This window comes from Furipterus horrens, unplaced genomic scaffold, assembly GCF_987537825.1.
Source record: "Furipterus horrens unplaced genomic scaffold, mFurHor1.1.pri manual_scaffold_1, whole genome shotgun sequence".
Lineage (NCBI taxonomy): Eukaryota > Metazoa > Chordata > Mammalia > Chiroptera > Furipteridae > Furipterus > Furipterus horrens.
The window spans coordinates 159880076-159893827 of NW_028327171.1; the positions used below are offsets into that span (position 1 = coordinate 159880076).

Genomic DNA, 13752 nt, shown 5'->3' on the forward strand with positions numbered 1-13752 from the left:
GAATAATGCATTGTGAATCTGAGACTTTTTCTGGAACAATGACTAACCCTTCTGGTGATGGTATAGCAGTGGTAACAATTTTTCTAGTAGAAGATGTATCAAGGCCCCAGAACAGTATATGTTGGGAACTGACTGGTGTTGGGTAAGGGGTAGGGAGGAAGACTGGTGATTAAAAAATATGCCACAGAAGTAAGGCACCAATGTAACAAATTCAGAGACTGAACATCTGACTTGATTGCCCAACTTTTCTGTAGGTGTTCTGTGTTTAAACCAATAACTCTTCCTGTCTCTCAGTAAACACAGCTTCTCCCTGTACCCTAATATACCCTCCTAGCTGCTTGCTTCTGCTTGCCATTTTAGAGCCATCTCTTGATGAGACAGCCAATCTGACGAATGTGCCCAGTATTTTCCTGGAAAATGCAAGTTATGTACTTCATATGTTAAGACTCAGAAGCTTAACAAGTGCCTTACAATCCAAGAAAGAACTAAGACAGAAACGTAAAAGCTGGCATTTCCCTCTTACGGGGAAATTGTATCATCTAGGTGAATTCATGTTTTACCGGCTTTTTAAGAGCATTGCTTTCTTAAACCCATAATCTTTCATTTGTTGGGCAGTTACATAGAAGTTTTCATTTCATAATAGTGAAAAGTTTTTATTTTCTGCTTATTTTTGTGATAAATTTACCAAGCCCCTTCACCAGTCTTTCCTGAGTTTTCTGGTTGCAATTTTCATTGTCTGAAAAGCAGGCAGCCTTCTGAAGCTGCGGTTGATTCCGCATTTCCCTGTGCAGTCCTTAGAGTCTGCTGCCTGACAGGATCCCAGCTTGCCATCCAAGGGCAGATCAGCTCAGCTCAGACCAACACAATGCAACCATCAGGAAAAGGGCCAAAGGACTGAGCAAGACTCTTCAAGTGGAAATTGGGTATGTCTTTAAAATATAAAGCATTCATTAACCTCTGTATCCCTTCTATACTGTAGACATGACACACACACACACACACAAACACACACACAAAAAAAATATATTTTTGCTTTCATTAGTACAGTTTATAAAATGCTGTGTCAGTGTTTTGATGCATCCAGGGACTGAATGTAAACAATGTGGTACAACTCTTGAAACTGCCATCATAAAATATTTTAAGAGGCAGAATAGAGTAAAATAAAATAAAAGTGTCTTTTTATGTGATATCTCATAGTAATTCAGGATTTATGGTACCTTAACCTTTAGAATCCAAAATATTAAGCTATGTTTCTTAGAGATAATAACTTGGTTGTCCCTCACTTATGTGTCTTAGATAAAAGCCTACTGCCACAGAATCCATGAATGCTCAAATACCCTCGCGGGCCTTTAGTAGTAAATCTTATGGAATAGCTTATGGCCAATGTAATGGCCCACAGTAGCCTGCGAATATCATGAATTCTAATAATACTTACATCAGTAGAAACATGAAGTAATGTCTCCATTGTAATTAAATGATGTATTTAGAGCAGTGGACTAAATGGTCCCCTAGTGTGTTGGTGATATATTCTAATAGTCTTCTCTTTACAGCCCCACACGGTAATATTCATGCTTTATTCTGGAGGGCTTTGCTTCTGACTGAACATTTGAATTGCAACATTAAGTGGTAAAGTGGATTACAGTGAGACCCCATGAATATGGATCCTGATCAAGAAACTAAGTGCTTAAAAAAATAAAATGTTACTATTTAAATAGAGTGATTACAAAAACATTTTTATATGGGGGAATGTCAGGCAGCTTTGCTCTCTTCTTATTCTACATCCCATAAGCAGAACATATTTGCCACAATTAAAAATTTAGTAGGTAAAACACCAGAACTTAAATCACTGTAATTTCCACTGTGCTTATTGAATTTAATATGGGCTGTTTGAGGTACAAATTAGTTTTGATAATAATTACATTATTCCATTTTTAAAATGTGTTCATGACAAAGATTGTAGCCAACTCTAGAGTATATATGTTGGAAGAGGATATGTGTTACCAGTGCTGAAAGGAAATTATCTTTCAGTTGATTAAATAAAAGTGTCACATTTTGAATTTTTATTCTCTATTTTTCCCTTGAATCAGTCACTAAAGCAGTAGTTTGAGACAGTCAGAGCCTAGGGCAAAGCTGAGGGTGCTTTAGTCTATCTAGTCTGCTGGTTAAGAACCAGTCAAAGAATCGTCTATAATCGTAATCGCTAATTGAACTAGACAGTGTGCCTGTATATAACATAAAATTCTAAAAGGAGAAAAATATAATTTATGTATTTACTTGATTAAATTATTTGTAAGATATTTTCTAATATGTATTGAATATTATATCTCTAAGTGTTTTAAACACATTTGCTATGAATGAGGAAAATTCTACGTCACTGTTGATAATTCTTGCTGTCTATGAGTTCATTGAAGGTGAATTTCTGATGATAAAGTACTAAGTATATGTACAGCTGCCTTTTCTACTTGAGTGAGTTAATATTGACATGTGAGTTTGCACTGTGTGTATGTGCGTTACTTTTTTAAAGTACATTTGTCTACTTAATGCATTATGGATTTAAATTCACTAAGCACTGACAAAAGCTCCACACATGTCACTGAACTTACATATGTGATAGCATTAATTGCTCAGTTGTTATATATTTAAAGATGTTTTGGCATGACTTATTTCCTAAATTTGCCATCATTGAGTATTAGAAATTGGCATCAATTCCAGGAGATTAAAGAATGTGCCATTATTTTCTCTATGAACTTTGCTTTAGTAGAGATAATTAGTGGTTTGGGTTCAGTTTACATTAACTTCCCTATTATTTTATATTGCTTTAAGAAACAATGTTTATATTATGATCTCAAAGTTTTATAAGAAGTCAGAGAGACTTCATTTAGGTTGGGGTAAAAAACTTAGAAAATAAAATCAAATGCACATGAAGATGGAGATGCTGGTCAAATATAGCACTCTAGCTAAATGAAGAGCTCTTTATGTGACCAGGTTAGACATGGCTTGGGTTGGCAAGCTAATTCTTTGAGCACCACCCTTGAAAATCATGCTAATGAGCCTCTTCACTTCATCAAGTAGGACTGTGGACCTTTTTGTCTGCATCATTAAGGACCCAAATTGTCCCATTAGCAAAGCCTCAAATTGCCCCTCAGGGTCAATATTTAATGCCACTGTGCTTAGGTTAACTACCCTCAGAACCCTCTGGACAACAAACAATGTGGAGTACCTGTTACAGGGAAATTCATTTTGTCCCCAAGTTTCCTCTCTGAAACACCATTATCCACATACAAATCATATTTTCTATTTATTTTGAGAAAAAAAAAAAGGTTTAGTGTATGTTGCTGATTCCAAAAGAATGAGTTTTAAGATGGAAGAATTAATTTTTTTTCCCCACTGGGCACTCTTCAGTCTAATAAGCTTCATTGTTTCCATCTGTAAAATGGGGATAATTATACTTGTCTCCATGTACCTTATGAGGTATTGCTGCCTTTAAGCAAAGATTTAAAAAGCCATAGAAAATAAAAAAATCTCAACACACATCAAGGTTTTTACAATTTTTTCTCTAATATTTTAGCAATTTAAATGCTTTCCTTATTAATTATTGTGATAAAAACAAGTTAAAAATTGGAACTGTGAATAATAATCAGAATGTGTGAATATTAAAATTCAGAATAGGATTATGTGCTATTAACATTGAGATAATTTATGGAACCAGAATGTTGCACACTTTAAAAAACATAAATTTGTTCTTCCTCATTAAAATTTGAAGTAGGACGAAGAAGCAAAATGACTTTTCCTGTATTTCTGTTGTCCATTTGGCTTCCTGAAAACTGGTTAATACTCGACTGCTGCTAGTTATCTCTAGAGACTCTCAGTGTTTGGGGGGGAATAGCAATTATCTCCCTGAGCATGCTCAGCAAAATCTACTGGTGATGTCCGGACATGAAACCTTTCGTATGTAGCAACGGAAAGATGAGAGCCATGGTTACAGTTTCCAGCAAGTATGTGAAACAGAAGCCTCCAGATTATATTCCACATCTAAGTACAGATAACGTTTATGTCTCCTGTGTTAAGGTTAATTTCCATGCATTTAGGGCTCCTGAAATTCTCATCACCTCTGTGACTGGTACCTGCAAAGTCAGTTTTGCTACTGAATGGGGCCCCAATTAGGAAGGGCTTGCTGGTGTCCTTCCAGCAATATCTTGTGAATTTGAACCATTTTAGTGAAATAAATGTAACATGGAAAAATGAATTCCCTTTAGCCTCTATTCAGCCGAAATTAGCCTCCGTGGATTCTGGCTCACAAAAGCACCACGGGCCTCTGGCTGTGCTCTGTAGCTGTGAAATAGAATCAAGATTCCATTAGGCATCCCAAGCTGCCTCCTTCTCCAGGGCAGACAATAAAACTGACAACAGGGGACTGTCCCTCAGCTAGTCTAACAAGGGGGTGGGCCCTCTTCTAAATGACTAGATGTCTGTTTAGTTGAGGGAAAAATTTAAAGGGGCCATGGGCCAAATGTTCTTCAATTTTTTGGCTCATGTGTTTCTGTTTCTTAGGTCATCTTCAGAAAAGACCTTAAATTCTACCTCCCTTGGCACTTAGAAGCCATGGTTTCCCCTGTTCCTCCCTTTTAAGAATTTGTGTGCTGAGACAAAAATAGCAGACCATACATAGTTCAGACAGTAGCATTATTCTGCAAGAGATATCAGAAGTTTTTGCAATTGCACATGGATTACTGGTTTTGCCACTTTTTTTTTTTTTTTTTTCCTTTTACCTCAGGGATAGAGATTCCATCTCACCTAGATAAATTCTAGATTGGAGACAGATTTGATGCTTTCAGACTTTATTTATGAAGAAGAATCCCTGATGGATAAATGTATTCAGATAGCCATGTCTTAATGTGAACACGAAAGGAATGGGGCTTTATAAACTTTGGTATCATAATACCCTTGTATTATCCTGTGGTCCTCATGAAGATCTTGGCCATTCTTCTTCCTGCTGAGGGTCACATCTTCAGGTTGCCTACATCAAAGGGACCTCCGATATGTTATGACCATGCAAAAATTCCTTTTGCCATGATCTCCCAGTCAATTTCTCAGTTTCTTTCCTATATCAAAAGTGCAAAAGTCTAAGAACGTTTTCTTTTCCTATCCAGGGATAAATGTGATATAACTTATTCAAACCTCCCATAAATTTGATTGAACATTCTTTCTCTCTCTAATTGGTCCAGTAAATAGTTTTGTATTTCCTTTGACAGATGCCATGGAATGAAATTTAATACAGCTTGTCAATGAGTATCAGAAAGTTAAAGAGTTCATTAACCATTCACAAAGAGTTATAAATGTATATTTCATGGCCACTTCTCCTTTGCTTCAATGAAAATTACTGACAGGAAGTAATATTATATAATCTGTGGTGTCAATTACTAATGGTAGTGGCAAGTAAATCATAATGTTTTCATTATCAAATTGCTACTATGTAGAGGTTATAATATTCTGCATATAAAGTATTTAATAAGCAATTATTTATGTGCTCACTTACTGCATTTTGCTGAACCAAGGCATTTCCTCAATGCTAAGTGGAAAGTGTATTCAATAATTTTTTTATAAAGTCATTAATTGGTATTATAGTTCTATAAAGTTGCTTAAAATCATGTTACATACTTGTCATGGCATTTTAGCAAAACAATAACATAAGATAAATAATTCTGCAGATATTAAAATATTAATTTCCACTTGTAAAATATCATAACTGATTCTAAGATTAAAAAAAACTACATTTATCTTAGTTTGGGACATTGAAGCTGCTATCTGAGTCTAATGGATTCATGGTCAGAAAACCTGAGTTCTAAAAATGGCTTTGCCATTTATAATTTATTGTATGGCCTCAGGAAAGATTCATAAAATCTTTAAGACTTAATATCCTTATCTGTAAAGTGAATACATTTTACTATCAAATATTTTATCAATGATCTTGGGAGTTAACACGTTCTGTTGAATATCATCATAATAAATACAGTAGATTAATAAAATCACCAACTTATTAACATATATGTAGAACTATAACCCTGAAAGTAATTGTAAGCCGGGCTGAACAGGGAATTCTAAGGTTTTGAGAATGATCCAGCTGGGAAGAGAGTGGGCTCTGGATGGGCACATCTTTTTGGCTTTGAAGACTTTTTTCAATGTGAGGAAAAGCCTCACCAGGGGATAATCAGAGTGGGGCTCCTGAAAGCATTAGGCTCAGGTCAGAAACTCTGTGCTTTCATCTAAGGATGGTACTTGCATTCTCTGTTACCACCTGTAGGTTGACAGGCCTTGAGGAGTGAGCAGATAATGGAACCTGAAGATACAGAGGGTGCTGTTGACACAAGAACCTTATAGGAGCTGGGCCTCTGCCCTAGGCTAGCAGCCAGGCTCTTATATGAAGAATCAGAGGGTGAATACCCTGAACTTAGTCTTTTGCTTCTCTTTCATCTCCTATTGGTGCTTTTCATTGGTCAAATCCACCCAGGAGTCAGAATACAAGGGTGATGGTTGATGTGGTCAATGCCTGTCAGTCTCTGAGAAAGAAGACAAGGTAAAGAAGGGAAGATAGGGAATACAGAGGGGAAATAGAAGGAACCCAACAGGACTTCTCAATAGAGAAGTAATCCATTTTATAAATGCTTCCTTCTCATTGCGTAGGATTACTGAAGATTGGAGAGGCTGGAGGTAGAAATATCTTCTCAGAGACTATGGAAAATTAATAAAAAATTACTTATGTAACATAATTAGTTTATAATCCCATATAGTACCAAAATTATTCTTCACAAGAATGTAACCTTGTGATATAAAATAATAAGTACTATTTTTTTCTTAATGAAGAAACCAGTAGTCAAAGATATGCATGACTTACTGAATTCCCTGTTTGTTCCTCTGAGCAATGCAATAGTCAACTGAATCTTGGACATTGGTTGTGCAGAATGTTAGAAAATCTAAACTGGGATGGCTGAATAGCAGAGTTTGCAAAACATAGTGATTCTTAGCATTCTTTTACATTCTGCAACCGAGGAAGATGTGGTATGGTGAAAGCATTATAAAATATATTTTTAGCCACTTCAATAGCAGAAATTATTCAAGTGTTAATTTTAAATATTCTATTGCTTTAAAATGATAAATTACAATAAAAATATATGACACATTAGATTTTTAAAATATTTTATTTTTAGAAGATTTAACGGGGTGAATTTACTAATGATATATGGTATCCTTTTAAAAACATCAAAGAACCGTGTAATATGTAAGTACTAGCAAGCTCCAAGTCATGGATATTTGGAAAGCAGTTACTAAATAGTATTACTCTTACAGAAGAAGATAATAAGTGTTCTGGGCATGGGAGCAACTCATAAAAGTGTTCAATAAGTCAAATAAGTTTGGAAATGTTACATGGTAGTTCATCAAAGGTTCTGAAAAGTTCTGCAGTAATAAGGCAAATTCAATTGCTTAATCTGTAGAAGAGATCCATGACTGACCACTATCAAAAGAGAGAAGGCAGTTAGGACCTAGCTCTCTTCCAAGGTTTTATTTGATATATCGTCATTTCCTTACTATTTTGGTGGTTTATATTAGAGAAGTAGTGATTACTTTGAAGTGTTTTTTGAAGTCATAATGTCTTCTCAGCCCTGCTGATAGAAAATGGTACATTTGAGGAATATAATGCTGCAAGTCCTTTGTGAGTTTATTTTGTTAGGAGTAAAACAAAGTTTGCCTTTTATGTATAAAAGCACCATAAATCTCTCAACGTCACACATTCATTTCATTGTGGTTTTCAGAATTTGTTCAAATTAAGCAATTATATTTAAAATTTTTTTCTTCATCTCAGATAATGTGTAAGACTGTATAATTCTCTAACAGTGTTCGAAATGTTTCAATATAACTCAAACATTTCCTCTTACATTGTTTAGCTAAAAACACTCATTCAAATGAACAGAACTTACTGAAATTTCTTAAAACATTCTTTTACTAATGAAAATAATTTGTCTTTATAGTAAATATCAAGGCTATTTATTCTCTCTTCCCGGAATTCCTTTCCCTTCCACACTTCTTCTGGTCTTAGGCTCAAACCCTCACATATGCTTAACCCAAGATTGGACCAAGGAGTATAAAACATATAACTGGAGATTGGAGGGGGAACATTCTATTTTCCTCTGGTAACACAGCTATTGAAGGTATGAGCCCCACGCTGCTGTGACAATGGTCCTACCCCAGGACAAGAGAACTGTGGCAGCAGGATGGCGTGAAGATCACACGAAACAAGAAGAGAGACAGAGACAGAGAGAGCCAATGCATTTATCTTTTGTTCCTTGAGCTCACTAGACTTGATTCTAACACAACTGAAACTTATCTGATGAGCAATTATTTGATTTATGCCAGGTGTAAATTTTTTTTGTTTCACAACTCTCTCTTTGGAGGTGATTTACTTTGGTGAAGATAAGTGCAGCTAAAAAAAAACAGATTCTTTATTTAATTATGCAAAAATAGAACAAGGAAACCACTTACAATTTCTTATAAATCACAATGTTTTACATTTTTTCATATTTCATAAAGGATCTTATTTTGGGGATTATAAAGGTTTTTAAAAAAAACTATAAAGTTACAACTCCATAGCCTTGGCCTCAGATAAATACACAACAGATCGTAATTCTATGAATTGATATTTGTAACAAAACTGGGGTCTTAATTATTGAGAATTTGGTTTCTCCTACAACTTGAGAATTCTGTTTTATAGTTTAATATTTCCACTTTAATATACCTGTATGTTACATATTTTAAATTTATTTTGTAATTATTTATTGACTAAAGCAAATTATTTTTTAATTTTCCAGCTGTTCATCTTTAGCCAGCCAGAGAACAGGATGACTTTTGGTTACTGTTCTGAATTTTAACTTGTCTATTGGTGAATGATTTTGTGAGTTGTTAGCAAATGTATAGTGAGCAGTTACTGTGTATCTCACATGTTGACAATGATGGGGTATATTGTATCAAAAATAAGAGCCCAAGGAAAAATCCACTGACTTTTGCTGACAATGATGTTTTGAAGTTCAACTACTCTGAAACACTCTGGACTCACATACAACCAATATTAGAATTCTCCACATTTCTATGCTTTATTTCTTAATAAATAACAACTATGAGGCAATTATGGTTTTAAAGTGCTTTTCATGTGCATGACCTCATTTAATCCTTATAACAACACAAAAACATTTTGAGAAAGTCATTATTATTCTCATCTTATAGGTGACAAAACTAAGATTCATAGATTTTCATAACTTTCCAAAGGTTATTGAGCTAACAAAGTGGTAGAGCTGCAATTGAAACCCATGCATTTGCCTCAAAATCCTAGGCTTGTTCCAATATTGCCTTAATCAAACAGAAAAACCAGATATCTGTTTTCTTCATGAATGATTTCATTTTATATATCACAACACAATATTGCAATAACCCCTCTATTTACTGAAATAAATTTCTTTAAAAAACATTAACTTTTACATTTCACTGTTGCATTGTTCACTTTCCTCCCCCAAACCAGGCTAAATGAAGCTGGGGATATGATAGGAGAGAGGGGAGAGATCCAATTCATACTTTGTTTGTACTGCCCTTGGCATATAAAGTCAGGCAAATGAGAGGCAACCACAAATCCCTCACCATTTGACCACTTTTCCAAAGGTGAGGTGAAAAGGTTTAGTGGGAAAACTTTGACATTTTATCCCCAAACAAATATTAGAGATTATCTGTGGAATTAAATTATCCATATGTACACAGTCCAGGGAATTAACTCTATCTGAAATGGTGGATTATTCCAGAAATTGAAACTAAGCCCTTAAGGCACTCCTTTTACTTTGTTCTCTGTTGTTTTTTTTTTTTTTTTTACATGAGCCTTTAGATTATTTTGGCTATTTTTATGGCTCCTTTTCAGTATGCTTCTATTCAGTATGTATTTGTGCACTGCTCTGCCTGGTTTCAACAATTTTTTAAAAAGTATTCCCTTGATAGCCCTAAAAGTAGACAAGTATTACTTGAAGGGGAAAAGGAGATTTCTATTAGGTTTGAGAGTCACAAGTGAACAGAAGAAATTTGAGAAGTATAAAATACTCCACAGACCGCAAATCCAAAACCAAAACATTCCTAACAAGGTTCTGACAAAATAAAAATCCCATTGGCTTTTCCCATGTTTTTTAAGTGGTACTTTCAGTGAGTTATTCTTTATATATGTAATATTATATTATGTTACATATGTATGTAATATTTATTTTACAAATGTCTAAATGACCTCAAACCCAAAAAAGAATTAGGAAAAGCAAGTCAAATAAAAATAATTATAATGTTGTCTACACTACTTTTTTGAAAGCCCAAGAAATTATTTTAGTGAGGGAAGTATATTAATGGATTTATCAGAGCAATAAGATAATTATCACCCATTTTAGCTTATTATTTACTCTCATTATATGTTGGCATATTGCTAACAAATTCAATAAATTCACCTTCTCTGCATGACTTTGCATTTGGAAATATGACCTCAAAAACAGGGGAAACTCAAGAATAGGGTGGATGAGTGAGACATCTAATAGGAGAGTTATTTCCTTTCTCTCGTTCCTGAACTTTTTGCCCAGCAGAAATGGCACATGTGACAGAAAACATATTCAAGGAGTTACCTAGAAAATTTTATACATTTTAAATGTCACAGAAACTAAAAGTAGACTTTATTTTTATTTAAACTGCATCTTAGTTATATATTGTAAAGGATTTTCAGCAGTCTTAGTAGGTTTTGTTTTATAGTTTGAGCTAATCCCATCATCTGTGGAGATGACATTTCCCTTACCTGTTTTAATTTCCATAGAATAGGGTCCTCAAGCTCAGATAGCAGAACTTTCAGACTTCTAGTAGTGAGTAGGGTAGAATGCCATGGCACTGTTTAATTATGTCCATGTCTTACCAGCACTGTGGCCTATTCAAGGGACCAGGAACTGAGACATACAGCTCCATACACTCATTTTGAAATTGGGGTGTAAAATTCATATGCTAGTCAGTGAATAAGAGCATTGGCAGTATAGTGTGACCAAGTACTAATAATGGAATACTTGTCTGAGATTTATCTAATGATACTCTACCTAGTTTTGGTGTTTCTCATTACTATGGGGTGGGAATCTAAGACTCTCTCAAAGACTACAACTCATTTGTTTATGTATTTCTACCTTCAATAAATCGTTCATTGAATACCACAATGTATATTATACTAAACAATGGGCCCTTGCTGATGAAGATAATTCTAAGGCAATTATGTAATATAAATTTATGTTACAATAATCTCAAAGACTTGTTAAGATACAGATTGCTGGGCAACACCCCTAAGATTTCTTTTTATTAAGAATGTCTGGGGTATGGCCCCACATTTGCTTTTTTTAAAACAAATTCCCAGGGGGTGCTGGTGCTGCTAGTTTAGGAACAACATTTTGAAACCACTGCTCTTAGCTGCTCCCCACAAGTAGCTTAAATTAAATAAGCTCTCCTTTAATTGGAAATAGGTTATGGTTAGAAAATAGCGAAGTCTCAATGTAACACATGCTATTTATTTCTGAAGGAACAGTAAGGACGATTGAAACCAGTGTGGAGACTGCTTTGCATTTTCGCTAAGAAAGAGATATTCCATCTTACTCACAAGTCATTTCAGAGGCTAAATATTTAATACACAATGAAAATACATAGATAAAGATGGTAAGATCTTACAAATACGTTATAGAAACTTACTTTTCTAATCATTCTATATTCTGTGCAAGAAGTTCAGACCAAAAAATTAAAAGAAAAAAGTGACAGGCTCAGGAATGATTTCAATCTGATGGTCCTCCTAGAGGACATTTTATTTTGTGCAAGAAAAGAACCCTGAGTATCCGAACTAAATTACTCATGCCAGGAAGACATCCCTGACAGTTCTAAATAGTGCTCTGAGAGCCAGGCTAGAAGGATGCTACTGCTCCTGAAGACAGAACTCCTTGCCACAGAGCAGCCAATGCAGTGCGAGTTTCTCTGGCCTCTTTAAATATTGCAATATGCACATAAGGGGAAGTGCTGGTGAACATCTCAGTCTCACATTTCCCTGAGAGTTCCCTGTTTGGTTGTAGTGGTTGTGTGAATTTTACATTAGTTTATTTATATGTTATATTTCTGTGTTATGCGAGCCCTCAAAATTGGTGAGAAATATAATCATTAGTAATTTTAAAACAGCAAAACAGAGTTAATATAAGCAAGTTTTAAAATATGGATCAGCAAAGTCATTGCATATATGTTGTTTGGGATATTCCAGGAGGAAAACTATGGCTTCCAAATTAGTTATCAGGTTCTCCCCTTATGTATGAATAATATAACTAAATATTAATTTTTATTGCTATTTCCCATATAAAATATTTATACTATGCAGATTTTTATGTACAAATATTTCTTTTAAAATTAATTTAATAAAATACTTGTGGTTTTTGTTTTTTTTTCCTGTAAAGCTCCTGATTGCCTCTTGCAAAATGATGCAATGGGTAGAGGTCATTTCACCAGAGATGAAGAACATAAAAAATAACTGCTGAGGGAAAGAATGAAGCATTTTGTACACAATTTCAATTCCAGCCTCACCAGAAATTGGTAGTTAGCAGGAAAAGCTAAGGAAACAATGAACACAGTATAATATTATAGATAGGAAAGTAAAAAACGTGAAATAATTTTCTAGTTTATTTTGGTTTCAGCAGGTATTATTTATAGAAGCTATTATATAAGAGCTAGAATATAAAAATTATGCCACTATCTATTCAGTTTGTGATTAAAAAATGTGACTTCACAAAAAAGAGGCAAATTATTCAACCCTATGAAGACATAACCTTACTTAATTTAGAAGGAGTTTGGATTGCTGTGTTTTTCAAATGTCACCGAATGTTTAATTTAATATATATTCTCAATAGGGCACTGGATAGTAAGTTCCTTGAGACTAGCGATTATATATCAATCATTGCTAATTAATGGGGCTTACATACAGCAAGTGTTTAACAAGTCTTTGTTATTTGGCTGTATTTGAGGTGGGCAGAAAACAGGGCAAAGTCCATGTTCCATTCTGCAGCTCTGCATTGGCTGGCTGCCTGATTTCTAGGGCTCACTTCTGTCTTTGTAAAATGAGGGGATGAGAATAAATAGCCTCTAAAGTCCTTTTTTCCTCTAACGTGCCATTCTGCATAATAAAATGCTGTACAGGGCTGCTGCGCCGTGCACAGAAATATTGCATGAACTCAGACACTGTGAATTCCTCTTTGACATGTCACCCCTTCTTCTGGTTCTTCTCATCTGTACTCCCATTACGTCCAATCTCCTGTCTCATCAAGGCTTCCAAGTCTTGGTTATAATCCCCCATGATTTTTCTTGTGCCCACCTCAGAAGTCTTGAAATAACATTTCATGTCCCATCCCTCTGTCAAACCGCCCCTTGACACCTGAGAGCTGGATCCACACAGCTCTGCAGGTTTGGCTCAAGCTGTGAGGTGCTAAGGGTCATTGGAGATATTTCCTTGTATGATGTTGCAGCAACAAGGGTGTGGCGGGGCAGATGGGTCCATGGTAGCAAACAGAGATGTGTTTACCTGCTGCTCTTCATCTCATGCAGAGGTTATGCCAAACCTCCATCACACTAGACCGTTTTTCTCCCTATAGCAGATGACCTAGCCTCCTCATTGACAAAAAATCTGACATG

The 13752-nt window shown here is 35.0% G+C and overlaps 1 long non-coding RNA gene across 1 annotated transcript in view; it reads right to left on the reverse strand.

Moving 5' to 3' along the window:
• The window catches only part of LOC150022136 (uncharacterized), a 61290-nt gene that overhangs the window by 31516 nt on the left and 16022 nt on the right, over nt 1–13752 (reverse strand). The gene's annotated exons all lie outside the window — the stretch shown is intronic.